This window comes from Triticum dicoccoides, chromosome 5B (genome assembly GCF_002162155.2).
Source record: "Triticum dicoccoides isolate Atlit2015 ecotype Zavitan chromosome 5B, WEW_v2.0, whole genome shotgun sequence".
Lineage (NCBI taxonomy): Eukaryota > Viridiplantae > Streptophyta > Magnoliopsida > Poales > Poaceae > Triticum > Triticum dicoccoides.
In genome coordinates, this window is record NC_041389.1 from 549,104,889 (window position 1) to 549,118,121 (window position 13,233).

At 44.5% G+C, this 13,233-nt stretch overlaps 1 pseudogene; it reads right to left on the reverse strand.

The window, feature by feature from the left end:
* LOC119310045 overlaps positions 1 to 2,614 on the reverse strand; it is a 14,666-nt pseudogene extending 12,052 nt beyond the window's left edge.
* Between the last annotated feature and the right edge of the window lie 10,619 nt (positions 2,615 to 13,233).

The window sequence follows — 13,233 nt, forward strand, 5'->3', positions numbered from 1 at the left end:
CATCTAGTTTGCCAAAATTCAACATTTTCAGAGTTTATTTTGTAGTGATTTTCAATTTCATGGTCATTTTGTAAACGATTGAAAATTAGCAAATATATTTTTTTTTCTTTTCTGCTTTATTTTTTTTCTATTTATTTCTGAGTAGTTTTTTCTTTTCTGCTATATTTATTTTCTTCTATTTATTTCTGAGTAGTTTTTTATTTTGTTTTTTTCTTTTCAGCTATAGTTTTTCTTCTTTTCTACTATTTTTTCTTTTCTGCAAAACTTGATGGTCAAAGTCTGGAGTTATAACTTAAAAAAAAGAAATGTCGACGTGCAATTAGTTTTTGCCATAACAGAAGAAGTCCGGAGTTGTAATAAGTTATTAAAAATAAAAAAGAGGTGCAATGCTCGTTAATTTGCTTCAAGCCTTTCGGAATAGTGTAAACTGCACTGCGCATAGCTCCATGCAGTCTACCGTATTCCTGAAGGCTTGAAGCTAAGCAACGTGAGCATTGAGCCTCTTCTTCATCGTCTCTACACTCAGGGCTTATAAACCGCTCTTAGTCCCTCTCACTTCGCGAGGTGGGACTAAAAAACAGCTTGCCATAACCTCATTAGTACCGGTTCGTGGTACGAACCGGCACTAAATGGTGATGGTGGGGCCATAGCCTGACCGCAGGCTGACACAGCCTCTTTAGTTCCGGTTCGTGGCATGAACCGGTACTAAAGGTTCGCCACGAACCGGTGCTATTGATCGCCGCCGCGAACCGGCACTAGTGTACACATTAGTGCCGGCTGAAATTCCAACCGGCACTATTGTGCTTCACATTTAACCCTTTTTCTACTAGTGTACTAACCAGAGTTAACTAAACGTACTTTTAAATTTTAACCATGCAAGGGAGATGCATATGAGTATCAGAACACCAAAGCCTACGACTGGCAGCACAATCCTCACTGTGTTGCTCTTTGTTCTTTTACCTGTGCAACAAATAGATATACAAGAAAAAGTAAGAAAAAGTGGTTTTATTATTTCTCAGTTGAATAAGAAATTAACTATTTCTAAATAATCACTAACAACGATGAAGCTAACATCATATTTGTGCAACTAAAAGGGGGACGAGAAAATCTTGATCCGGCAGCTATTATATATATTGACCGAGAAATAACTATTTCTAGCGAGCAATGCTCACAAATGAATGATAGAACTAGAAACATGTTATGAAAAACAAAACAAGTTGTAAAAAGAGAGAAATGACAGACCAATATGATGAAGAGGAAGAAATTGAGATCTAATACCTTTTGTTGCATCCATGCCTGCACGTCGAAGATAGAGTGTCGCGCCACTGAGCTCCCCCACCTTTCCCGTGTCTATTAACTCCCCAGACCACACAAAGCACCTCGTCACGTGTCCTCCAAACCTGCTGCTGCTCAGGTTGGCGAACCCGTATGCCACTCAGGAGCAATTGCGGTTACACTCAGCCGTGCACTCCTCATACTTACTCCTACCTCCACCTAGAAACGAAAACCTGTCAGGCAACTTCATATCCGGCAAGGCCACGAAGCCGTCACTGCACCCTTGTGGTGTCTCCTTCCTTCGGCACCCCGCCGAGAATCTGCCGCTGGTCCACTCCTCCGTGCTACTTGGCTCAAAGCCATCTACGCACTTGCATGTTGGCATGGTGGGTATCGTGACCGTCTCGTCGCAGTATCCATAGGGGCCACAGTAACTGTAACGGTTGCATTCAACGGTTGGAAACTTCCAGACGACAACCCATACTGATGACCTACTGCTCCAGCTTTGGATCTGAAACTCACCATAGTAGGTTAGCACAAACCTGGTGCGCGGGGCGCCGTCCGAGAGGCTATAAGTGACGTATCCCTCATCGTCATTGTCGACATAGGCTAGGTAGATGATATGATCGCTGATATTTGTGTCCCCAATTAGTTGTTGTTTGCCTAGATATCCTGTCCAAGGAGCGGCACGAGATACCGAGTGCTCGCCGTCCCACAGGAATACTTGGAGCGACATGTTCGTGCCGCTGCCATAGGAGAAGCGCCCCTGCGAGGGGAAGCTGGGGCCTTTCCATGATACCAGGCGCTTGGTGGTGGTACGCGTCCTCTAGTTTATGCCGAGTTTCATGCTGGGAAGGAAGGTGTCTGTGCGGTGGTCGAAGCTCTGCCACAGCATGGTGCCGTTTGACGATCGGATGATGAGGTTACCTGTGTTTAGAAGCACCGCCGTCGGGGTAGACCAGACCAAACCAGTGGTCACGTTTGCAGTTGTCCAAACGACACGGCTTCCGCCACCACCATCAGAGAGAACCAGATTAGAGCTGTTGGTGAGGGAGAACTTCGGTGTTGAGGAAGTTGTATTGGTGGCCGGGGTATTTCGGTTGGCGACCCACACAACGGTGAGCTCGGGGATGTTGTTGTACCATACGCCTAGGTACAGGCTGGCCGGAGAAGAATTGGAGGGGTTGAAGAAGCCCAAGGCAAATCCACCATCATTGGAGACGATGGTGTCACCAGGGGACAGCGCCCTGCCAGGGACAAGCCGGTCTTGGGAAGCACTCAATGGTAGGAAGAGAAGGACCATGACCATGGTGCAGCCGGTGAGAGCCGGCCAGTCCATCGACTGATCAGGCTTAGATCTTAGTACTAGTTAAGGTCCAACTAACTAGTTACGATAACTGGGAGTAATTAAGTACTTCCCGTAAAAGAAACCAAAAATTAGGAGTAAGTACATAATTGTACTGATCCTTGGTCCAGAAGCAAGCGATGCTTTGACGAATGCAGCATCCACGAATGTTCGACCGCGGAAGCAGATGATTGTATACTGCAATGTTGTTGGAATTCTAGTAGCTGAGACTTGACAAATGAGCTGTCCACGTTGGAGTTGGGATGCCACCGTCATTGCTTACTTGTCAGACTAGTGACTGAAACATTAAGCTATATAGAGTGATAGCTTTTGTGTATCAACACTTTATTCTGGTCGGACTGCTTCTTATGCAAATGCAGCACTGACTGCTTCTTATGCAAACATTAAGGCGAAGTGTCAGCCTTACTCTGTCAAGCGCCTAATTATATAGCAATCTCTTTTCAAAAATCCGTGCAAGTTCACCCTTCTTTTTTTTGAACAAGACACCAAGATCAACTGTCAATCTGTTTGTTAATCAGACATGCCAGTGTCCATTTGTTGACATGTGGAATCCATCTTATCCACTACTAGAACGGCATTAATTTCTTGACAAATTGCTGACCGGATCCAGCACGCACGTCAGGTTGATAATGAAAGCGGATGACTGGAAAATGCAAAGCTTTGAATTCTGAAAGAGTCTTGGAGTTGACATTTCAGCTGTCCACGTACGGTACTTAACAGCTTACAATGGCAATGTCGCTGGTGTAAACTCAGCTGGGCCCTGGTGTAAACTCAGCTGGTGGCTCCAAACGTACGGTGCTTAACAGCTTACACATGGCATGGATCCAAACAGTGTCTTTTGAAACAGTTTTTACTAATTCTTTTTCTTTTTGAACCATGCACGAGAACTGCATGTGATCAATAAGGAGAACTTGAACGCACTTCGTGAGCCGCAATATTATTTTCAACCGTACTTGAAAGTATAGTGTACTTGAAGGAACTGAGTCTAGCTGCCAACCCTGTACACATCACTATCAGCTCAAATTGGATCCCCACATTTAACTTGTATGAGGCTCATTTTGCAAGTACCAAGATGGGGCCTCATTTTCCATTGTGGCTCAAAGGACAGAAGGATATTAGTGAACTTGACATTTCAGATGCAGGCATAGTTGATGTTCTCCCTGATTGGTTTTGGACTGTATTCTCCAATGCTACATATGTAAATATCTCTTGTAATCAAATAAGTGGCCGGCTGCGAGCAACACTGTTATTTATGACTTCTGCGAAACTTGACCTCAACTTAAATGGCTTTACAGGTTTGCTGCTACTGCTACCAGAATCGCTAGTGTTCTTAGATATCTCCAAGACTTCTCTATCAGGACCACTTCCCCAAGACTTTGGAGCTCCAATGCTGAGAGAGCTTGTATTCTTCGCAAATCATATGAATGGAACAATTCCAGTATATGTATGTCAGCTGCAGTATATGAGAGTATCAGATCTTTCAGAAAACCTTCTAGTAGGTCAACTTCCCCGATCTTTCAGAAAATCATATCAATGGAAGCAGGCTGTTGTCGGCTCTGATCTTGCACGACAACAACCTTTCTGGCAAATTCCCTGAATTATTGCAATACAGTCCAATTTTCAAATGTCTCTGGCCAAAATATCCACAAGATGCTGGTGCTTCACTGAAGACTGAAGACTGAAGACTGAAGACTAGCTTGTGCTTTCTCATTCTCCGTTTATCTTTTGCCCTGGATCCATGCTTGTATTTCGCGTTTTCCCGCAGTTCACTTTGTACTCCGGGATTAAGTGCTCTCCTTGACCTTGTATTTGCTGGACTGTTGCTGAAAAGCCGTAGCTGCTTTTCGTCATGAATATATAGCAACATAAAATCCGCAGGGCGGCCTAATAAGATGAACCGGACTACAAACCTGCATTCCTTTACAAGACGGAAAGTTTGCCAAATTGTGAGAGCCATTGGTACGGTAAGCATAGCGATGCATTCTCGCTCAGATCAAGTTATCCTTCCGCAAAGTTTCGAGCCCTCGGTATGCTACAGAAAGCTCTGGCACGAGCCCTCGGCATTACGTCGAACAGCTGCTGGGCAATACCACAAGGCCGGAGCTGCTGGGCACCCATGCGCGAGGCTGGTCTCTGTGTCGCTGGATGCTCCGCGAGGACTCCCGCGTCCTCTGGTGATGCCCGGAGGAAGTGGAGGCAGGGGGCGACGGTGCGAGGCGAGGAAGCACGAGTGGAACGGCTACGGAGCTGCCGGAGGAGACAGAGGGCGTGGGTGAGGAGCGAGGCGCTTTTTTTTGTCTCTCCTCCGTTTCTCGAGTCACGGGCCCATTGCAAGTACCAAGATTGGCCCATGAAGCAGATTCCTTCCGGATTCAAGAACGCTCTCGGCCGCTTGATTCAAAAATCGTCCACGGAGTCAAAAACATGTTCACCGGATTCAAGAAAGGTTCTTGAGCTCAAAATGTTCGTGATTTCAAAATAACGGACAATTTTATATCTTGACGAAAAAAATTATGAGTTTTTTAATAATGATCAACATTTTTTGTATTTGATGAACAAATTTTGACTTCGATGAACATTTTTTGAACTTGATGAACAAAATTTGTATTCAAGATACTTTTGAAAAATGGATGAACAAATTTTTAATTTGATGAACATTTCTTTAAATCAATTAATACTTTTTATGAACATTTTTAAAATTTGATGAACAATTTTTGAACTTTTGATGAACATTTTTTAAATCCTGTGAAAAAATTGAATTCGATGAAGTTTTTTCTACATTGATGAAAATAAATTAAATTGATGAACAAATAAATGTTCGTGAATTTGAAAAAAAAGAATCACAAAAAAGTGAAAAGGAAAAAACTGGAGAATGGGCGGGCCCATACGAACGCCCGGCGCCAGGTCCCGGCGCACCGTATAGGATCCCCCCCCCCACCCCCCACCCCAACTGCAGGTGCACCTTCACGGTGATTCCCACCTAGCGATGCACCTAGATGAGCCGGCCTGACCAAAGTGCTCTGCTTTACTATTTTACATACTAGCATTTTTGCTGTGTTTTTTTCGGGTTTTTTGTGCCTTTTCTTTTCCCTTGTAACTTTTTCTTACATTTCATTTTCCCTTTATTCTTCTTTATTCTGAAATCACATATACTTTTACGGAATCATGAATATTTTACAGAATCTGAGAACATTTTTCACATTTGTGAACAGTTTCCCAAATCCAAGAAAAAATTTCAAATTCAAAAATATATTTTGAACTCAGAAAATAATTTTTAAATTTTTCAAACATGTTCTGAAATTGGATAATAATTTATATTAATACTTTTCAAAATCAGAGAGAAATTTTAAATATGTGAACATTTATTGTATCTAAAGAACATTTTTATATTGGTGAATATTTTGACAAAAAATTAAAATTCGTAGAAATTTTTTGGTATCCAAGAACTATTTTCAAATTAATGAACATTTTGTTCGAAATATGTGACAATATTCAAATGCAAGAACATTTTTTATTGTAGGAACATTTATTAAAATTCATGAATATTTTTTGTAGTTCTTAAAAAAATATTAAATATGCGACCATATTTTGAAATCTAGGAACAGTTTTTAAATTAGTGGAATTATTTTGAAAAAACTTGGAATTTTCTTCAAAATCGCCAACATTTTTGGAAATTCTAGAAAAAAATAAATTTTTAAAATGCCAAAAAAATCAAACCCGTGAACCTTTTTTGGAATTCGAGGACACTTTCCAGATTCATAATATTCTTAAAGTTTTGGATCTCCTTTCAAAGTTCACAATTCATTTTGAAATTAACTATTTTGAAATGTCGAAAACAAATAAAGAAGAAAGTGCAATAATAGAACAAACAAAGACAAAAAAATGAAATTATAAAACACTTCCTGCCTCGCATATGGGCCGACTCAAAAGCGCGCGGGGGAGCTGGGGTGTTGTTTCCTTGCTATTCAGAGCGTAGGTCATTGAATAGGAGCTCTCATCTGGCATCCCTCGGCCTTTTTTTAACTGATCTGTCGCCTCTTCTCATGACATAAGAGTTGTAACTCAAACGGGGAAAAGAAATGAACTGGGAACTCTCACTATTTTTGTTCCTTATGTCGTATCCATCTCACGCCAATTTTCCCTTAATGATATTAGGGCATCTATAGTTGGTCCCCTCAAACTTGGCTCCTCAAACGTCCGAGGATGGGTTCGGTTAGTGCCCGCACATGTTGTTTTAAGTCCTCATTTGTGCATGCATATGATTGGTTGGTATGGAGATAGAGAGAGGAAAAGAAATAATAAAGAAAGAGAAAAGACGGTTCGGGTGGGTCGCGTCCTACGTGGCAGACTGTTCGGACGTGTCCTACGTGAAAGACTGATCCGGCCCTCATACCCTCCCCATATATACGTTGAATATGAGGACTTGCGGGCAGCTCAGACATACGAGGACAAAATGGAAGGTCCAATTGAGTCACATTTTCCTTATCTCTTGTCAGGCAGTGACCGAACTGTCCGTTCGGACGTATAGGGAGGATATGAGGGGCCCGGTTGTAGATACTCTTACACCTTATATCGGAAGTTTGGATAAATCGATCGTGAATTGTCCGACCCTTGGTCATAAAATCCCGGTAGAATTTAGAGAAACTAACTTATCAATTCGTCGCTTTCTCCTCGAACTCATGTAATTCCAGACACGATTGGTAGGATTTCACAAGGGCGTGTTTGGTTGCCCGCGTCGATTTTGGATGCATTACATGTGATTCTTAGATGGGCCTGGCTAAGCAAAAATAGCATATAAACCACCATCTAGACATAGTTTGGTTGCCCACATATAGGTTAGCTGCATGAGGGAACTAAATTTGACCTGCTGTTTGGTTCACTACATTGCATTAGGTGCACATATTATTACTCATTGTTTGGTTGCAACCTTGCATAAGGTACTCTCACCACTTCTCAGTGGTGGTAACCTTACCACACACGGCTTGAACAGTTTCACTCCTACATACGAAACAAATTACGGTTCATCCTAACTACTATCAAATGGCAGTACAGATTATTAAGAGCCATATGGCTAAATAGGGGAAAGTTCATCGTCGATGCTAACTGGATGCAAGTCCATCTTCCTCTTCTACTGCTGCAACTAGCCGTTCTTCCTCTTCCTCTTCCTCTTTTGTTGTTGTTGCTGCTGCTTCCTCTTCCGCTGATGCTGCTCTTGCTCTTCCTCTTCAGATCCTTGTATGACCTCCGTTATCCCACATTGCATGTGCCCACTCCACCATTTTGTTCTTCCAGGATTCATTGTCGAATGCCTCCATGATACGTCTCCAACGTATCTATAATTTATGAAGTATTCATGTTTTATTTACATGAGTTTTATATGGTTTTCATGCACTTTCATATATTTTTTATGGACTAACTTATTGATCCAGTGTCTACTGCCAATTCCTGTTCCCCCTCCCCTTGGCCGCCACAAGGGAGGGACTTCCCCCCTTGTATGGCGCCCCCTCCTCCCCTCCCAACCTATATATACTAGAGGATTTCCACCCTTTTGTGACACAAGTTTTGGAGCCTACTCTAGTTGATCTAGTTCTATTTTTTGTTGGTCCTAGTTGAATAATTAGAGCTAGCCCTAGCCACCTATAATCCTCATAATTAGAAGCCCCGTGTGGTTCTAATCTCCTTCCTCTAATTCTTCGGTGATGATTAGCTTTGGACGGCGAAGCGCTGCCGGATTGTGAAGACCGTACGCTTGCAACCAATTAGAGAGGTCGTGCTTTCGATCTTCCGTTCGAGGGATCATTCGTGGGCGATTTGCGGGATCGGCATCAACGTTCGAGGGACTTCAAGTACGATCTACACCGACTCATCTATTTCTGCTGCACTCCCGGAGTTGGTAACGATTCGTTGATCACAACCCTTTATGCATCTTCATATTGTTCCTCGATGATCGTAGGGCGAATTGTTTTTGTTTTCTACTATGTTTCCCAACATATATGAATGGTTATGATTTAATATGAAACTATTTGTAAGATTCATGATCATTACTATTGCCATGCTCCCCGTCCCAGAGGAAATCTGGAGCAGTGTGTCTGGATCGCCACCATAGGAGAAGCGCCCTGGCGAGGGATCGGTGGGACCCGTTCAGGACACTAGGTGCTCGTCGTGCACTACCCGACTAACAGGCTATGCCGCCGACCGCCGGCCATCGGCTTAGGCCCTTAGCCATCGGCCTACCTCTATGCCGACGGCCACCGTCGGCATATCCTCGTCGGCGTAGATAACGTCAGTGTTGTTGTGTCAGACCGTCGGCATAGAAAAGCCGTCGGCATAGGCATATAAGCCGACGGAGTCTGTACGACCGTCGACATAGAAACACAATCGGCGCAGATTTTCACCAGACGGCAACGGACAGCGCCATCAAAGACGCTAGCCAACCACGGGCTGCCGCGTGGCAGAGATATGCCGGCGGCCTGGCCGTCGGCATATATCTGCCATGTGGCAGCCGCTGGGCGCTCCTAGCAGCAGAGATATGCCGACGGCCTGGCCATCGGCATCGGTTTTCATCTATGCCGATGGCCTGGCCATCGGCATATCTCTGCTAGGTGGCGTCCGCCGGGCGCTCCTGGGCATGTCTGTTGTCGGCATAGATCTGTTCTGTTTTTTTCTCTGTTTTCTCTCTTTTCATCCATTTGACAGCATTCAAAAGCACAAAATATGATAGTATGCATATATACACAGAAATATGACAGATCATAATCAAGTTCATCATCTAAAGATACTCAAGATCATCATAATCAGCTAAAGATACTCAAGTTCACCATCTAAAGATCATCATCGTCGAAACTTCAAGAACATAAGTATTGCAAGACATGGAACATCATCATCGTCATCTAAAGAAACTAAGATGTAGGAACATGAGAAGTATGGCACGACGGCCACATGCACGGGTATCATCTTCGACCTCAGGCAAGACCACCACCGCCAAGACCGCCACCGCTAAAACCACCATCGCCAAGACCGCCACCGCCAAGACCAGCACCACTTTGCCAGATCGGAGTGACTAGGGTCGACGAAGCAGGAGTCGAGCCACCGGTCCCCTACATGTTTGAGAAGAGATTCTAAGGGTAAATATGATATGATAATATTGAATGAACGAGAACTAGTTTGTCAGTAGTTAGGCAAATTTAATAACCGGAGTGTCGCTGCCTAGTGCCACCCATTCATCGAATGTGGGCACGTGTGGGGGGTTCTCCAGCAGGTGGTGGTAGGGGTCTCATTTGTGGTGGATCTGTGCAGTTAGTCCAAGACGCCAATATAGCCTGCATGTTAGTTAAAGAAGCAAACTAGAAGGTCAGAATGAATGAAAGTGCAAATTTTATCTTGGTTTTAAGAGGGCAAAACTAACCGTCATCATTTGATGGTTGTAATCAACGTTTGCCCTCACTCGTTGCAAGTACTCCCGCACCTCAAGATTCCTATGCTCGACAAAGGCCTTATATGCCTACAAAATTTAGGTTGTTTCTAAGTGGGCACTGCTGAAAATAAACTGAGAAAGTTAGAGAGAAAGAAGATTAGGGGAAAGTAATTACAACATGCTGGCGGGCTAAGGGAGATTACGAACGTCCCGTACTCTCTAACGGGCTTGGGTTGGTAGCCTGAAGTCGTGTGTACGAGACCGAAGGAGTGATCAAGCCATCGAAACACGGGTAGCGGCCATGGGACTTCGGCTGGATGGCCACCACCGCCGTCTCGTCGATCCGAGACTGGACGGCACCAAGAACATCCGGAGCAGGCGGATGCAACCTCTCAAACTGCTGAATGTAAGACTGCAGGTGCTCCTCGGTCTTGCCGTAGTACTCGCTCTCGCCATCATTGCGATCACTCCGCTCATGGGCCATCTTCCACGACTCCATGTCTGAGAGTGGCCTCTTCAACTTGTCCTCCTGCAACGTCAAACAGAAGTTAGCCATACATAAGAACATAACGGTAAAAAGAAGAACAAAAATGCATCATGCATATACATATACCTTCATGGCCTTGAATCCCAAGTGGTTCCTATTTCCTTGGCCGTGTGTCCCATCTTTTCCACGGTTAGCCCGGGCCTTGTTACTCTTGGCAGCAAACTCTACATCTTCACCGAGCCAACTATCCACCAAACTCGCCCATCCGTCATTCTTTCCATAGCACCAAGGAGGAATAACCTAAAAAATGGAAGCATGACATGTGAGCACGAAAAAATTAAATTGACTGCTTATATGTTGGAATGAAAAGTCAGTAATAGTTACCCTCATGAACTGCTCCCTGTTCAAGGTAAGTCATTGCTTCCGCGCTTCACTTTTGCTCATCTTTTGATGAAGGTAGGTGTAGTAGTAGTGCGAGACGGCAACCCAACGCACCTTGTACTGCAACTGATGAGATTTCTTCTTCGCAGCCGCCAGCAAGACCACGTCGGCTCTGGCCTTGTGCTCGTCAAGAACTCTATACAGTTCCTGCAATCATGCATAAAACCAGAAGCAAACAAGGCATGAGTTGAGTGATTCAATGATAAACTATGAACGAAACTAAAGACAAGTGATTCAGACGAGAACTTGCCCAAAATTTGGTGATCACGGCCTTAGCGGTCGTCCCGTACTCCGCGTGGCTAGAAGCCTCATAGTGGGCCTAGCTTGTGGCCAAAACCCGCAGATCCAGGTCCTTGTCTGGCCGCGGGCAGAATAGGCCCGGCCAATACTCCTTCAACAGGGTAGTGATAAGGCGTTCGGTTTACGACCCTTTCTATGAAGGATCCAGTTCCTGCAAAAGAATCAAAGATTTGGCATGTGTACAATAAAAAAATGTGGTGTTGAAAATATTGTGAGGCATTTGCTCTGTTCCTGCAGGTTCAATGAGCCACTTGTGTGCGTCGATAGAAGGTGGTGTAGGTACTCCAGCAATACCATGTAGCCACCCCTTCGGAGCACCCGACGACAAGTCACCCCACAACTTGGGGTCAACCTCCACTCCACCACCCTCCTCGCCCTCCTCCTCCTCACCCTCATCCTCGCACTTCTCCTCCTCGGCCTCCTCCTCCTCGCCCTCCTCCTCACCATCAAGAACATACTCCTCCTCCTCAGACTCAGAAGGTGGCTCAGTATAGGAGGTCATCGAAGATGACCCCCCCCCTATTTCGGACACGGCCCGGAGTTTTTTGATCCGGGTGCCTCTCCCCCCACCTCCTCCTCCTCTAGGGGCTCTCCCCCACCCCCTCCTCCTCTAGGGTCTCCTACCCCGACCCCTCGACCTCCCCATGAGGTGTCATCATCGCGTAGTCTAGGGAGACCTTGTGGGCTCGTCCACTCCAAGTAAGTGACTTGAATTTGTTGAGGAAACTGGCGCCGCTAGACTTGCCCATGATTAGAAAACTTGCATTGAGAAGAGAATAAACAATTAGTAAGGATATCAAATAAACAAGCATACAAAAAAACATTAATAACAGAAGAGCACATTAAGCATACAGAAAAGAACATTAATAACAGAAGAGCACAATAAGCATACTATTGTAATCTACCTCAATCATCATTAAAAGAACATACATTTTCTAGAACCCATATGAATCATCACTATTGTAATCTATTTGTCGACCGGTCATGGAATTGTTGCTCACCCTCCGATGTAGAGGATGTAGTCGATCAAAGGAGGGACAATCATGGACCAACACTTCCAACGTCGACGATCACTCCACGAAGATGGAACACCACAAATCCTGTTAAGTCCACCAAGTGAAAAAAAAATCCTGTTAATTGTCCCTCCTTTGGATTTGGCCCGGACGTTCCTCGGTATACATGGACAGTTTTAACTATGAAAAAAAAATCATGTTTCATCAAGTTCAACTTTTGTCCTTCATTTTTTAGCAAGATCATCATCATTAAATAACCTCTCATCATATCCCAATTTTGGAGCACATCTCACATAGCTACTTAACACTAAGCATTGACACTTAAAACTATGAAGAAAAAAAACATATTTCGTCAAGTGTCAAATTTTGTCCAGTTCAATTTTTTTGACAAGATCACCATGATAAAAATAACCACTCATCTTATACCAATTTTGGAGCACATCTCAAGTGACAAGATCATCATGATAAAAATAATGCAACCTAACAACCTAACATCCTAACATCCAACATTCACCCATCTATCAACCTAACAACCTAACATCCGGGCCAAACCGGTTTTGACCAGTGGACCTCTCCACACAGTTGTGTTAGGTCAGCCCATAGGAACACTTGGGAGGAACGTCCGGGCCAAACCCAAAGCAAGAACCCCTCCATGTATACCTGACGTGGACATTTCCCTCCTCCAGATGCCGACGACGGCGCCGTCCATGTCGGGGGCCACACCCTGGAGACGCGTGCCGCCTCTTCGGACATGACACCACACCGTACAACATGTATGAGGGCCCGATGCGACGCTCGGGTGGCATTGCTATTCCCACAGGGCCCCCGCCCGCCTAACCCTATAGCGTTTGACCACGAGATCTAGCACTTTGACTTGCCACGGACGGGCTTTGACCAGTGGACCTCTCCACCCGGCTGTGGTACGTCAGCCCATAGG